This window comes from Mastomys coucha, unplaced genomic scaffold, assembly GCF_008632895.1.
Source record: "Mastomys coucha isolate ucsf_1 unplaced genomic scaffold, UCSF_Mcou_1 pScaffold20, whole genome shotgun sequence".
Classification (NCBI taxonomy): domain Eukaryota; kingdom Metazoa; phylum Chordata; class Mammalia; order Rodentia; family Muridae; genus Mastomys; species Mastomys coucha.
Window position 1 is genome coordinate 53,640,994 of NW_022196903.1, and position 16,923 is coordinate 53,657,916.

The following is a 16,923-nucleotide window of genomic DNA, read 5'->3' on the forward strand; positions in this document are numbered from 1 at the left end:
GTAAGATGGCCATTTTTACTATGTTTCAATCCTGTTGATCCATGATCTCTATGAGCATGGAAGATCTTTCCACTTTCTGATATCTTTAATTTCTTTTATTTATTTTTTTTAGTAGATGTTTTATTTACAATAACTTCTTTCCCAGGTTCCCCTCCCCGAAAAAATAAAATAAAAATAAAATAAAATAAACAATTTCTTTCTTCAGGGACTTGAAATTCTTTTTCTACAGATTTTTCACTTGCTTGGTTAGAGTTACACCAAGATAGTTTATAATAGTTGTGGCTATTGTGAAATTTGTTGTTTCCTTAATTTCTTTCTCAGCCCCGTTTATCATTTGTGTAAGAGAGAGCTACTGATTTTTTTTTTAAATTTTGAATCTAGCCCCTTTGCTGAAGGTATTTATTAGCTGTAGGAGTTCTCTGCTAGAGCTGGGGGTGGGGGCTGCTTATGTATACTGTCATTATCATCAGCGAATGGTCATACTTTGGCTTCTTTCTTTCCAATTTATATTCCCTTGACCTTTTCTGTTGTCTTATTGCTCTAGCTAAAACTTTAAATACTATACTAATAAATAGGGAGAGAGTGGGAAGCCTTGTCTTGTCCTGATTTTAGTGGGATTGCTTTAAGATTCTCTCCATTCCATTCAATGTTAGCTATTGGTTTGCTGTATCTTGCTTTTATTATGTTAAGTCTATATCTTGTATTCTTGATCTCTCCAAGACTTTTAAGATGAAGGTGTGTTGGGTTTTGTCACAGGCTTTTTCAGCATCTAATAAGGTGATCATATGATTTTTTTCTTTCAATTATTGCATCCATGTTCATAAGATAAATTGGTCTGAAATTCTTTCTTTGTGGCATCTTTGTGTGGTTTAGTTATCAATGTGACTGTGGCCTCATAGAATGAATTTGGCTATGTTCCTTCTGTTTCTATTTTGTAGAATAGTTTGAGGAGTATCAGCATTAGCTCTTCTTTGAAAGTCTGGTAAAATTCTGTGCTAAAACCATGTAACCCTGGGTTTTTTTTTTTTTTTTGGTTGGGGAACTTTTAATGACTGTTTATATTTCCTTAGGGCTTACAGGACTGTTTAGTATACCTGATCTTGATTTAACTTTGGTAACTGGTATCTATCTAGAAAAATCATCCATTTCATCTAGATTTTCCAGTTTTATGGAATACAAGCTTTTGAACCTGGTGTTTTTTTTTTTGTTTTTTGTTTTTTTAATTTCCTCAGTTTCTGTTGTTATGCCTCCCTTTTAATTTCTGATCTTTGGATACTGTCTCTCCTCTGCCTTATAGTTGATTTGGCTAAGTGTTTGTCTATCTTGTTGATTTTTCTCAAAGAATTAGCTCTTAGTTATACTGACTCTTTGTATTGTTTTATTTGCTTCTAATTGATTGATTTCTGCCCTGAGTTTATTTCTTGCCTTCTACCCCTCTTCAGTGTTTGCTTCTTTTTCTTCTAAAGCTTTCAAGTGTACTGTTGTTAGTTGAGCTTTCTCCATTTTTTTTTTTTTTAATGAAAGCACTTAGTGCTATGAGCTTACCTCTTAGCATTGCTTTCATTTTTTCCTCCTAAGTTTGGATATGCTGTACCCTAATTTTCATTAAATCCTAGAAAGTCTTTAATGTATTTCTTTATTTCTTCCTTGACCCAGCGATCATTGAGTAGAGAGTTGTTCAGTTTCTGTGAGTTTGTAGGTTTTCTGTTGTTTCTGTTGTTGAAGTTGGGCTTTAATCCATCGTTATCTTAAAAGATGCAAGGGGTTATTTCAATATTCTTGTATTGGTTGAAGCTTACCCGATTATATGGTAAATTTTGAATAACATTTACTGAGGCTCTGAGAAGGTACAGTCTTCTGTTTTGGGGTAAAATGTTCTGTAGATATCTGTTAGATCCTTTAGGTTCATAACATCTGTCCATCTCATTATTTCTGTATAGTTCTGTTTTGATGACCTGTCCATTGGAAAGAATGGTGTGTTGAAGTCCCCCACTACTATTGTGTGGGGTTCTATTTGTGATTTAAGCTTTAGTAATGTTTCTTTTACAAATGTGGGTACCCTTGCATTTGGGCAATAAATGTTCAGAATTGAGACTTAATCATGGTGGATTTTTCCTTTGATGAACATTAAGTGTCCTTCTTCATCTCTTGTGATTACCTTTGGTTAAAAGTCTATTATATTAGATATTAGAAGATATATTAGATATTGAAGAAGCAAGCTACTCCCACCTGTTTCTTGTGTTTGTTTGCTTGAAAATCCTTTCTCCAGCCCTTTACTCTAAGGTAGTATCCATCTTTGTTGCTGAGGTGTGTTTCCACTCTGTTAGCCTGTATCTTTTTTATTGGTGAATTAAGCCCATTTATGTTGAGTGATATTAATGACAAATATTGTTAGTTCCTGTTAATTTGATGTTGATGGTGTTACTGTATGAAATTCTCTTCTTTTGGTTTTGCTGTGAGATGATTAATTTCTTGTGTTTTCTTTGATGTCATCACCCTCCTTGTGTTAAGAGTTTTCCTTGTGGTATCCTTCGTATAGCTAAATAATTAGAAAGATACTGTCTAAATTTGATTTTTATCAAGGAATATCTTGGTTTCTCCATCTATGGTGATTGAAAGTTTTGCTGGGTATAGAAATCTGAGCTGGCATCTGTGATCAAGCATTCAAATCTATGAGCCTCTGGGACCATTCTCTTTCAACCACCACATTTAACATAGAATCTTCAGGCTTTGAGGGATTATTTTATTTAATGTATCTCCTGGGTTGTAAAGGGAACTTAGAGATTCTCTTTCAGCCATAGGCCAGAATGGACAATTCTTTCTTTTTAAAATTCCACTTTATTGCTCCAAGTCTTTACAGAAAATAAATTGATGCCATATCTGAAGTAGATCATATTTTGTTATGTCAAAAAATACATGTTTTAAAAAGGTAAAGCTTGACTTCTCCAGATTTAGATTCTTTGTAAGTACTGGTCTTCACCTGTCAGGAAGTTAAGTTCTTGCCCTTAAGGTTTATCTGGAATAAGATGCTCCCCTAGTTCCCAGGAAACTTTCATTTGGTTCATACAAACCAAAGTAACTCCTGAATTGAGGAGTGCATGCTACTGCTGGTCCTCAGCTCTATTGATTTTCCTGGCTATTGCACATTTCTCTCTATTTCTTTTTAAACACAAGCCTGGTGTGAAGACTAATCTTTGTTGTTAATGTGATTGTCTCAGGAAGCAACTAAAACCCAAGATTCTGGACATTCCAATGAGGGATTTAATCAGACAACTTGAATTGATAAGACCTACCCTAAATCTGACCCACACCTTATAGTGGTAGCTCATATTAAAAAACATTTGCTTTTTCCCTGTTGGCTTTCATTTTCACTGGCAAGTTTATCTATCCTGTTACTGAGCCATTCAGTCTATGATTGTAGAAGCTACTTCTTTGGTATTCCAGTGCAGACTGAAAAGTGGCAGTTCTGTAGAACCTCCCTGGGATTCCAGCACTAGATTGAAAATGCACAGACATCCTCTCTCAGGGACTGAACAGGTATTACATGTTTGGCTTTTCCATTGCAGATATGGAAATATATATTGATATTATATTATTAAATTGTATCATATATTTACTATATCAACTCTTTTCATTTAGAGAACCATGGTTTACATTACCAATAAATAAGGAAAGAAAATGTCTAAAAATATATAATTATAAAAATATTTGTAGTAAAAAAATATTTCCATATCATAAGTATTCATCCAAAATCAAAATGCTAGGAAGCCTAAAGAAATCATGGAAGGTCTTAATAAGTTACATGAGGTATATAAATAATGAAAGAGATGATATATAATATTAAATTTTCTAAGATCAAAGCTGAACATAAGGGCATAGTTCTATTTAAATCAGTATATTTCTCTTATGATCTACTCTTTGTAACATTTACAAGGATTTAAAAAATTAAAAAACTGTCTAATCAAGATAACTATTTAAAAACTATTAAGAAAATCAGGATTTACTTTAAATGTTTGGTTATACTTAAGCTTTTTTCAAATGTTACACTACAGTTGAAAGTAAAGATTGATGTAATTGATGTCCTGGGTGTTGAGTAAATGTGCTTGGAGACTGTAGATCAGATGTTTGAACACTTGGTCTCCAGTTGGTGATGCTATTTGGGAAGGTTTGGAAGTGGCTACTTTGTGGGAGGAAATACATTACTATAGACTGGAGAGGGATTTGAGATTTTAAAGATTCCATGCCACACTTGGCTTTGTGGTTGCAGTTCAAGATGTGCATGCTCCTCTTCCTACTGGTGCCATGCTGTCCTCACCATTATGGACTCCAAATTTCAGGGCCATAAGCCAAGATAAAGATTTATTTGTTTTTGTATAAGTTGCCACAGTCATTGTGTGGCATGTGTTTGAAACTGAGTGTTCAAGCATCTGATCTACAGAGGCCACCCTCATTCAAACTATTACAGCCTCCAAGTCTGTTTATTCAACACCCAGTGGCTACATCAATCTTGTATTTTTAACTTTAGTGTTCCATTTAGATAAAGCTTAAGTAAGACCAAACATTTAAAGTAAATCCCTATTTTGTTAAGAAATAGTTTTTAGATAGTTACAGAAATATAAAAGTTATTAATATAGCAATTCAACCCGGAGAATAGATTGCTGCTATGATGAACCTAACCATATTAGGTTTTGGAGGAATGCAGAAATTTTGGAACTCTGAAAAATAAAAGCAGTTGGATGCTGTTGAGTGCTTCATGGGCCATCCTTATAGGAAACAGACAGACAGTAATGTTGGTAGCAGTGTGGACGATGGAGGCCCAGTGAGGTTTCAGGGGGAACAAGTTCAGCAGCAGAGCTACAGACAACACTTGGGAGACTTGGCAAAGAATTTGGCTGCCCTTTGCACTTCTCCTAAAAATTGTCTGAGAGTAAATTTAAAGTAACACACTAATTTTTTTTGATGGAGGCAATTTCAAGTAAGCATAATATTTAGCCTGTAGCATTGTTATTATTAGTAATCAATGAAAAAGATCAAGTGGAATAAAAGGAAATACAAATGTAGTTTTAAAGAGAACGTGGTCACCACCAAACTAAGCATTACAGCCAGGAGCTGAGCATAAGTGCTATTAAGAAGAGCATTTCTGGGGCTGGAGAGATGGCTCAGCAATTAAGAGCACTGGTTGCTCTTCAAAGGACTGGGGTTCAATTCCCAGCAACCACATGGCAGCTCACAAACTGTAGCTCTAACAGTTATATATATATAACTTACACACAGATATATATGCAGGCAAAACATCCATGCACATAAAATAAGAAATGAATAAACAAGTAAATAAACAAAAGCAGCCCCTGCTCTGCCCTGGAACAAAGGGAAGGCTGTCCTCAGAGCAAGATCCCACCCAACTAAACATACAACTTGTGAACTGAAAAGCACTGGGGAATGTTCTGCTCCCAGAAAGCATTACGATATGGCCAGGAGGTGGAATACAATGGTTTAAATAGCAATGTCCCCCACAGGCTCAGATGTTTGGATATTCTCAGCTGCTGGTTCTGTTTGGGGAGTTCTAAGATATGATGTTGGAGGCAGAATGTGAGCGTTTAAAATCTCCATGTTGCTTATGGTTCACTCACTGTTTTGTGCTTGCAGTTGCTCAAGGCGTGAGCTCCTGCTCCTGCTGCTATGCCTGTCACCATCATATGGACACTTAACTTTCTTAGTTACTTTTCTATTACTGTGACACACCATGACCAAGGAAACCAATAAAAGAGTTTATTGGGAGCTTACAGTTTCAGAGTGTGAGACAATGACCATCATGGTGCAGAGCACGGCAGCAGCAGGCAAACATGACACTGAGAGCTTATATCCTTATCCACAAGCCTGAGAGAGGGAGAGGGAGAGAACTAATTGGTGATAATGTGGGCTTTTAAAACTTGAAAGGCTAACCATAGTGATACACCTCCAGTGACCATACCTCTTAGTTCTCCCAAATAGTTCTGCAAACTGGAGGCCAAACATTCCAATAGATGAGCCTGCCATTCTCATCTGAACCATCGCATTAAACTTCTGGACCATAAACCAAAATAAACTCTTTTTCTATAAGTTGTCTTGGTCATGGTCTTCCATTACAGCAACTGAAAAATAACTAAATGCGAAGTCTGTACCAATGTGGACAGAGGAACTAAATGGAAGTCACTGTATTCTGATTTTTGCCTTCCAAGGTCAACCAGGTCCCATGGAGATCATGAGGAATCTCTCATAAGGTCCAGCAGCTCTGTCTCCTTGGTTAGAAAAGCTGTGGAAACCCTGAAATTTGACTCTATTCAACATTCATTCTGCAAAGAGGATAGTCAGCATAGAGAAAGGGCTTCAATGCTTCTAAAGTGATATGGTCAGCAAGATCCCAACTCACCTCAGTAGATAATACAATTGGTAAACAAACAAACAAAAAACAACCCACATACAAAAAGAACAGGATCCAAAACTAACTGACCCCTGAGTGTCATACTACTGCATGATCTGAAAGACCCTCAACATTTTTTTGGCATCTGTCTTAGTTAGAGTTTTATTGCTATAAAGAGACACCATGACCAAGGCAACTCTTATACATGAAAATAGTTCATTGGAGTTGGCTTACAGTTTCGAGGTTCAGTCCATTATCACCATGGCAGGAAGCATGGCAGCCTGAAGGTAGACACGGTGCTGAAGAAGGAACTGAGAATTCTACATTTTGATCTAAAAGCAGTCAGAAGGAGACTCTCCTATGCCGGCAGCCAGGTCTCATCCACACTGGATAGAGCCTGAGCATAGGAGGAGACCTCAAAGCCCGCCTACACAGTGGCACACTTCCTCCAAGAAGGCCACACCTCCTAATAGTGCCATTTTCCATGGGACAAGCATATTCAAACCAACACAGCATCTTTAGTGCAGGAAAATACTCTATAATCCATCAAATGAGATTTGTAAACATCAACACAGCCACAGCACCATTGATCTACAATGGTGTCCTGCTTGCAAGATGCTAATGGAATGGTCACACAAAACTTGTGGGAATTACCAAGCAATGTCTTCTTTGACTTAAGGTCCACTAGAGAAACCCATGAAAGAGGAGGCATAAAGAGTTTAAGAAACAGAGGGGGACTGCTGGAGAGATGGCACAGCAGTTAAGAGCACTGATTGCTCTTCCAAAGATCCTAAGATTACTTCCCAACAACCACATGGTGACTCACAACCATCTGTAACAGAATCCAATGCACTCTTCTGGTGTGTCTGAAGACAGCTACCAGTGTATTCACATACATTAAATAGATAAATAAAACTTTAAAAGAAAGAGAGAGAGACAGAGGACAGAGACAGGAGATAGGGGACACTGAAAAAACAAGGCCCTGTAAACTAACAATATCTGCACACATATGAACGAACTCACAGAGGCTGAGGCAGCATGCACTGGGCCTGCAGAGCTCTGTACCAGATTGGGTCCCAGAGCTGAAAAGAAAACTGAACACATGACCCCATTCCTAATCCACTAGCAACCTCCAATTGAAAACCACTTTAAAATGAAATTTTAGTTTTTTTCCGAGGAAATCTCACTGGGGAAACAAACTACTCTTTAAGAGTAATCTGCATGCCCAGCAATAAACAAAGTCAATGGCATCTTTGTAGGTTCCTTGCCTCATAAAGTTGTATTAGAGCCTTTCCATGTTTCTTCTCTAGGTCCTTTTATGCATACATTATGGCTTCCAGTTTACTGTTTTTATGGGATTCCTGAGTATGTGAAGTGTGCATATCTATTTCTTGTGCTGTGCCTTTTCTTGGTCTCTTTTCCTTTGGCTTGTTTGTTTTGTCCTATTCTCATTCATTAGTCTTGTTTTATCATTCATATAACATAATATAATATAATATAATACAATATTATTACCCTTTAGAACCTTGTTTGTTCTCTATTAAAAGACAGAAAGGGATTTGAATGGGAAGGGAGGTGGAGAGAAATTGGGAGGAGTAGAGGGAGGAGAAACTATAATCAGGATTTATTATATAAGTAAAATGTATTTTTAATGAAAGGGGAAAATGATTAGTATACTGTTTAGTTTTTACTGCCAAGTTGACATAGGCTATAGCCACCTTGAAAGTATGAATATAAACTGAAAATTTGCCTATACAGATTGGCTTGTGACATATGCGGGTCACTGTCTTTATTGCTGGTTGACATAGGAGGTCCAAGCCCACCATTTGAAGTACTGTCCCTATCTAGGTGGCCTGGGTTTTATAAAAGAGTGGCTCAGCAGGCCTGGGAGCAAACCAGTAAGCAGCATTCCTCTGTGGCATCTGCTTCAAGCTCCTACCTTAAGGTCTGGCCTTGGCTTCCCTCAGTGATAGACTGGAATCTGTCAGATGAAGTAAACCCTTTCATCTCCAAGATGCTTTTTGGTCATGGTGTTTATCACAGCAACAGAAACTCAAGAGCCTCTCTCCTCTCTCTCTGTCTGTCTCTGTCTCTATCTCTGTCTCTGTCTCTCTCTCTCTCTCTCTCTCTCTCTCTCTCTCTCTCTCTCTGTGTGTGTGTGTGTGTGTGTGTGTGTGTGTGTGTGTGTGTGTCTTTCTCATCAATCCAAGGAATCCTATACTTTAGACATTAGGCTCAATTTCATAGAATCTATTACAGGAACAAGCATTTCTCCATCTGATTTTTTTTTCTTGACAAGAAACTGCTGCTATATGCAAGATACCATGTTTGGCTTAATTTCAATGCTGCAGCTGAAAGGCAATGCCTGTGCCAGAGGACAGGGATTTAAGAAAGGATTTCTGCTTTCTTGATTGCTTTATTCCCTCAAATGAACATCCAATCGGCAATCTATATATGAGGTCATGACTAAAATGTAGAGGAGGACCAGGGTCATGATCAGGACAACTGGACTGACCAACCCACCCCCTCCTCATTGCCTCACTTCAGTTCCTGCCATGAGTCTTACACAAAGTCCCTAGGCAAGAAGTTTGTAGGTGCTCTGCTTCTCAGGACCCCCTGTTTCTTCTTCTTCTTCTTCTTCTTCTTCTTCTTCTTCTTCTTCTTCTTCTTCTTCTTCTTCTTCTTGTTCTTCTTCTTGTTCTTCTTCTTCTCCTCCTTCTCCTCCTTCTCCTTCTCCTTCTCCTTCTCCTTCTCCTTCTCCTTCTCCTTCTCCTTCTTCTCCTTCTCCTTCTCCTTCTTTCTTCTTCTTCTTCTTCTTCTTCTTCTTCTTCTTCTTCTTCTTCTTCTTCTTTTTGTTTTGTTTTTTTGTTTGTTTGTTTTTTTCCAGACAGGGTTTCTCTGTTTATCCCTGGCTGTCCTGGAACTCACTCTATAGACCAGGCTGGCATCGAACTCAGAAATCCACCTGCCTCTGCCTCCCAAGTGCTGGGATTAAAGGCATGTGCCCCCACTGCCGGGCCCCCTGCTTCTTTTTCTAAAGCTCACACCTATGAACTGACAACAAACTCCCTTTTTAACTCATCCTCCTGTGAACAAGAGCTCCTGAAAAGACTGACTAAGCCTGGATGTGGTGGAGGACCCCTTTAAACTAAGTATTTGGGAAGCAGAGGCAAGAAGATCTCTGAGTTTGATGCCAGCTTGATCTAAAGAACAAGTCCCAGGAAAGCCAGGGTTACACAGAGAAACCCTGTCTCAAAAAACCAACACTCCCAGCCCCCTCCAAAAAAAGAAAGATTGCTTACCAGGACTGGGTGACACATCAGAACTGCAATACTCTGGAGAGACTGGAATGTTGCAGGACTAGAGGGTAACTACCTTAGGGCTAGTTTTATTGGGCCACTCATCTTTACCCAACTCTATCATAACTATCACCCTATGACTAATAAAAAAAATATTTAGAATTATTAACTTAGCAGATTCTTCGCTTCAAGCCTTGAACTCGTTGAGGCAATCTGTCAGCAGGGGCCCTGGCTGGACAAAATGTCCAGAAAGCCTGAGGATAGCACATTAGGTATTTGGGTGTATTACTCTGGCCCATATAATAAATGACTTGGAAAGCTTCTGGTCCAGGTTGCTATGCAGGCTGCTCTACCACTTGGAACATATGATTCTGCAGACTATATGGTACTTGGGATGACAGATAGAGATGCTTTTTTTAGAGTCTTTGGCAGGCTGTTATAGGTGAATCACAGAAAACACCTTAGGGATATTGGAGCAAGACTCTATCATTATTTGCAGCCTATTCTCCCTTTGAGAGATAGCTCTTAGCATTAGGCCTGAGTGGAAACTGAATGTTTCAACTACTATTTGACCCAAGCTGTTCATCATGAGCTGGCTGTTATCTGATCCACCAAGTCATTATGTATGATTACACCATAGCCATCGAATAGAACTAGTCAGGCCCAAGCAGGTCTTGAGCACACAAACAAGTTACATGAAGGAGTTCTCCAAATTCCTATGGTTTCTCCTCCTGTTACAATGCTGTCTCCTGCTAAAGCATGCACTTATATCTTTATGGGGTGTGTCCTTCCATTGGCTGTCTGAGGAAGAGAAGACTAGGCCCTGGTTTACTCATGGTTCTGAACATTATGCAGCCACCACCTAGAAGTGAATAAGAGCATCATTATTACATTCCCTTTCTTTTTTTTTCTTTTTTTATGACAGTTTCCATTTATTGGTAAAATGTAGATACTTTAAAATGTTCATACCATGTCTGATTATAGGAATTGCTCCCCAAAAATGTTACTCATAGCTGGATTGAGAGAGTATTTGGGAAATGCTGCAATGTGGTTTACATAAGCATTCCACATTACAAGTCTACTGGGGATCCTAAGGGATTTGCCTTTGTGGAGTTTGAAACAAAAGAACAAGCAGCAAAAGCCATTGAGTACGTACTTCTGTGGGACCCTGAAAAGTAAAGAAACAGGACACGGGATTAACAAGAATAATAAATTTTGTAATCATTTCAGTTTCTGAACAACCCACCAGAAGAAGCACCTAGAAAGCCTGGCATATTCCCCAAGACAGTGAAAAACAAGCCCATCCCTTCCTTACGAGTAGCTGGTGAGTGCTTACTTAGATTATTGGCCAAGTAAATAGTAAACTAAATAATAAATTAAACTATGATGTCGTTACAGAAGAGAAAAAGAAGAAGAAAAAGAAAAAGGGAAGAATAAAGAAGGAAGAGAGTGTGCAGGCCAAAGAGTCAGCTGTGGATAGCAGCAGCTCGAGTGTATGTAAAGCAAAGAGACCAAGGACTGCCTCTGAGGGCTCTGAGGCAGAAACTCCCGAAGCTCCAAAACAACCTGCAAAGAAAAAGAAAAAGCGGGACAAGGTGGAAACGTCCAGCTTGCCTGAAGTCAGGGCAGGGAAGAGGGAGGAGAGAAGCAGCGCGGGCGAGGAGGACGAAGACTGCCAAAAGCAAAGAAAAGGGCTCAGAAGGGTGCTGTCGGCCAAGCCGCTTCTGAAGTCTCCAAGGAGAGCAGAGGTACCGTGGCAGGAGGGTTACACAAATGTTTTAGCCAGTTCACACAGCAGTGGGCTTATGGAAATCTTTTTTCTAGACTTAGAATTCTGCTCTAATGAAGAGGAGGAGACGGGAGACAGAAAAGCTGACTCGCTCTCAAAAGTGAAGAGGAAGCATAAGAAGAAGCATAAGGAGAGACATAAGATGGTCGAGGAGGTTATACCGTTGAGAGTGCTGTCCAAGTGAGTAACTATTCTCTGTGGTAACTGACACAGCTCCATATATACCCTTTCTGGAGCAACCCAGAAAGACACTGATGAAGGGAAATCTTCACTGTGGGCAGAGCTTCCAGCAGTGCACAGGAACATACATTTTGTTTGGAAGGAGAAACGACCAGACATGTGATTGTTCAGTGATTCATGGGCTGTAGCCAATGGAAAGGGGGATAATTCCAGTCACTATTACCCCTAATGACCCACTAGGGAAATTTTTGCTTCCTATTCCTGCAACCCTAAGTTCTGATGGCCTAGAAATTTTGGTTCCATGGTGGGGAGTGCTCCTGACAGAAGCCACAACAGTCCATTAAACTGGAAGCTCAGACTTTCCCCTGTCTACTTTGTGATTCTGATGCCCTTTAAAAAAATAGCTATCACTTGTCAAGAAAGGGACAACAGTTTGGAGAGGGTGATTGATCCAGATTACCAAGGGGAAATTGATTATTTCTCCACGATGGAGGAAAAAGGATTATGTCTGGAGTGCAGGAGATCTGTTAGGGCGTCATAGGTGCTACCATGCCCTGTGATTAAAGTCAATGGGAAACTACAACAACCAAAGAGCACAGACCCATCAGGAGTCAAAACATGGGTCACTCCTCCAGGAAAGAAACCAAGACCTGCTGAAGTGCTTGCTGGTGGTGAAGGAAATGCAGAATGGGTACTAGAGAAAGGTAGTTATAAATACTAGCTAAGTTCTTGTGAACAGTTTCAGAAGTGAGGATTATAAGTGACAGGAGTGTTTGTGTTGTACTTTTGTTGAGAGTGTGATTGTGCAGATATGTAGACATTTCTGAGTTTTTTCTCCAGTTTTCTGATCATGTAATGTAGCAATCAGTTAGGAGATTATTAATGGCTATCATGTTTAATTTTGAGATACTAAAAGAATGTCTGTCAAGGGACATTGCCACCTCTTCTAAATTTTAGATTCTAAATACTAAATTTAATAAATGCAATTTTACAAGGGCTAGTTATAACATATTAGGCATAATTAAACGTGGTTAAATATATAATGCATTTATGGTGGTACATGGGATAGCTGTATTATGTTTAGGTATAATTATGGCCTGTGTATTGGAAATTAAGCATGACTTAAGAAGATATGATTATGTGTCAGGTTGACAGGGGTGGACTTGTGATAATTATTTGTTAAAAAAATTATTTAGTTTTTAAAGATTTATTTTATTATTTATTATATATAAGTACACTGTAGCTGTCTTCAGACACACCAGAAAAGGGCATCAGATCTCATTTCAGATGGTTGTGGGTCACTATGCTGTTGCTGGGATTTGAACTCAGGACCTCTAGAAGAGCAGTCGAGAGCTCTTAACTGCTGAGCCATCTCTACAGCCCCATGATAGCTATTCTTGATTGTCAGCTTGAGTAGGTCTGGAATTAACTAAAATGCAAATGACTGAGCACACTTGTGAGGGATTTTTCTCCTTAAGTCATTTACAGTGGGGAGACCCACTTCTAATTCAGGCATTTGAGTAAAAACCTTTAATCTGGATTTTTTGAAGTGGGAAGATCCAACTTTAATCTGATCCACACCTTCTGCTGGAAGCCTATATAAAGAACTTAAAGAAAGGAAGCGCTCTCTCTCTCTGCCTCCTTTCCTCTCATCTCTGCTACCATACCCACTCCTTCACATTCATTAGAGCCTACTTCTTAAGGATTTTGGCATATACTGAAGATCAACTGAGATATCCAGACTCGAAGGTTGAAAAATATTGGATTCTCAGAATTTTCATGCATAGACAGCTATTGTTGGACTAGATAAACCACAGCTTGTAAATTGTTCTAATAAACCAAATAGATAGATAGATAGATAGATAGATAGATAGATAGATAGATAGATAGATAGATATTCATTTTATAACTTCTGTTACTCTAAAGAACTCTGATTAATATAATTATTATTTGGTTTTTGTACCTTGACACTCCTCAAATGCTTCATTTTGCATTTATCTTCTGCTTCTGATACATCTCTGCCAAGCCTTAGTATAGGATTTTTTTAAACTTTTAATCAATTTTTTGTGAATTTCACATTTTCCCAGTTCCACTCATCTCCCATCCTTCCATATCTTCCCTCTGCCCTTGCAACCTCCCCTATCAAAAAAAAATTTTTTTTTTTTTTAAAAATCTCGCTTTGGAAGCTGTGGTATGTCATGGTGTGTCACATAGTATACCCTTTTGACCAATGTCCATTGCAATGAGTCATTTTTCTTTTTCAAGTCCTCTGGTTTCTGCTACATTATCAATACTGGATCCTTACCAGGATTCCTCTCAGATATTCTCCTGTTGCCCCTGTGTTATGGAAATCCTGCAGTTTTTGGTTCTGCAGGACTGGCTCCTTCATGTACTCTATCAATTAATAGATGGGGTAGATTTGGGGGTGGGCCAGCTCAAAGCCCTGGATCTGGGCATAAGCAGTAGCTGATTTGATCAGCCTGCCAGTTCTCCTGTGCCTGAAACAACAGGGCCAACACTATCACTTTGCCCAGGTAAGGGACGAGGCCAACTCTCCTGCCTACAGCAGCTTCCAAGGGATGAGATCATCTCTCTCTGTGCTCATGCCTTAGGGGTCAGCTCTCTTGCACCCACCTCACCAGGGCCAGCTCTCCAGCAGCACCCCAGCAAGGGACAGGGCCACCTCTCCCTAACTCATGCTTCCAGGGCGAGCTCTAAGACACTTGCCCTACTCAAGGTGCGGAGTCTGCTCTCCCAAATGCTGAAGCCAGCAAGGGGTGGGACCATTAGTATAGGAATTTTATGAGCATCTGATCAGAAAGACACTGAAGATAGGAGGCATTTGTTATTTTCAACCATTAATGTGAAAGTGAAAGATTAATGTCTGAGTGAACAACATGATGATCAAGGGTCTCATATGGAAAGTCAAGAAATGTACATGTTTCTTGAGTCAAAAATGTTGTCTCAAAGCCACAGCTCTGATCTCAAAGGGAATATAAGATAGTTTTTCTAGAGCCATTTTAAGTCACAGACTTAGGTTATATCTCAAATTCACATTCAAATGTGGAAACAGTTTCATGAAGTATTATAGCTTTATAGAACAAAAAAAAAATGTCATAAATTAAGGCAAGTTTAAAATACATTTGAGGTCCATCAGAGAAGAAGGCACATAGAAATTGAGGAAACTTTTTTATAGGTCCAAGATACTATTTAATAGCCTGCTTAGTTTTGAGGTTGGTAGAAGCTTGTAGTCTGGTAAATTAATAATTCTAAAAGGTTTTTTTATCTGTTAGTCACAAGATGTGAGTTCTGACACCAAGGCGAGACTAAAACTTGCCCAAAATAGGGCAGTTAGCTTCTGGACTCAACACATTCCAGTCTTTCCACAGTACTGAAATTCTAGGCACTCATTCCAGACTCTCCACAGTACTGAAATTCTAGGCACTCAGTTTCTGCAAACACAGCTGCTTTTTGGGACTTCCCCTTCATAGTCCTCTTTATTAGTCAAGTAAACTTTTTTTTTGAGTGGGGGTCACATTATTTATTAAATATCATAAGTTCCCACATAACTAAACAGCTCATTACTAGGATCTGGTGTAGAGGCTGAGAAGAGCAAGGCAGCATCTTCAGGAGAGAGGAATGGGGGTAAATGTAACCTTTTAAATTATCTGATATTAATACCAATAAAAACAGGGGAGATGTAAACAGGATAAAGCTTGCTCAGCAAGGTAACTTTATTTTCTGAATTATGTACAAACTATCTATTTACAAGTCTGATCCTACAAACTGCTAGCTCTTTAGAAGTGTCTATGTCATTCTACCGAGCTAGTCTACATTTCTCTTGACCTCCTCCAAACTCAAAAGGGCTCCTTAGTTCTCTTTCTTAGAATAGTGTATTACCTGTATCTTGCCAGCTGCTTCTCTGTTGGTCCAATTGAAGTCTCTCTAGCTCCTCCCCTTACACCCTTGGCAGGCTGAACCACATCACTATCACTGGGTGGGGCTGGGGTGGGGCTGGGGTGGGGCTGGGGTGGGGCTAGGGTGTGGGTGGGGGCTCCAAGCCAAGTGACTTCAGGTTTATGGTGGGTTAGCTCTAGACCACCCAGCTGACTTTGCCTGGGGTCATACAGCCAAGAACACATGCCTTCTCCCAAGCAACTTGCCTTACCTCGGGCAGGGACTTTCCGTGCATTAGCATCCTATCTATGGAGGCTTTTAGAGGCACACCCAAACTGTACCTCTTCAGAACACACCTAACTGCAACTGAATAATACTATACCTATTAAAGCTTTTGCTAACAATTAGCATTTCTAAATACAATAACTAAATATCCTGCCACAGGTAAAGGCCATTAAGAAACGAAATCTTGGCTCGTATCAAACCATTAGCTCATGATACAGATCTGAATTATTTTTTTATGCTCTTTATCTGACATAGTATGTGAACTTGGATGTCTATACCTAAAATCAAATAATTAAAGACACAAATTGAGTGAAGGAAAGATGGACTAGAATAACCAAAATTTACATATTTTAACTAGATTGACTATATTTCCCTGTGTTTATAGTTATTTGTACTGTATGAGCTATTTTACTTATATTTAAATGGCTGGAAATGACACCTCGAATCACTCTAGTATTGTCTTCCCTTTTTATTTGTAAAATACATTCTTTAATGATTTTTTTAAAAGCCTGGCTAATTACACTATAAAACTTTTTAGACAGGAGCTAGAACTAGAAACATCAATACTTAATGTATAAAACAACATAGGTGTTATTTAAGATTGCTATCTTTTGTATAATTCCAAAACTTTCATTATCTACAGCTAGAGTAAAGAAAATTAAAGGTATATTTAAAAACTAGATTTTTAAATTTTATTCAATTTATACTGTGTAATGAGAATATATAGGACAGTGAAAAACTTGGATCTCTTAAATGTTAGTTTTGGGATAAAGTATAGGCTTAGGGCAAGCAAGCAGTCATAAAAACAAGGTATGATCAAATGAGAGGACATAATATCTTCATTTATAACTTCTCTAAGACCAAGATTATTTTATTGTTTAAAGATACATTGGTGGAATAGCTAAATATCATAAAAATTAAATCTGAAAACTTAAATTTAAAAAATATAAACAGTGAGAGAAACATTTAGTTCTTGGGGTACTCAATTGTCAGCTGAGGTGAGTAACACTGGGCTCCTTGAAGCCCGTGTGTGTGTGTGTGTGTGTGTGTGTGTGTGTGTGTGTGTGTGTGTG

At 38.7% G+C, this 16,923-nt stretch overlaps 1 pseudogene; it reads left to right on the forward strand.

Moving 5' to 3' along the window:
• Positions 1-4,753: 4,753 nt before the first annotated feature.
• Positions 4,754-11,753, forward strand: LOC116099859 (annotated as a pseudogene).
• The last annotated feature ends 5,170 nt before the right edge of the window (positions 11,754-16,923 follow it).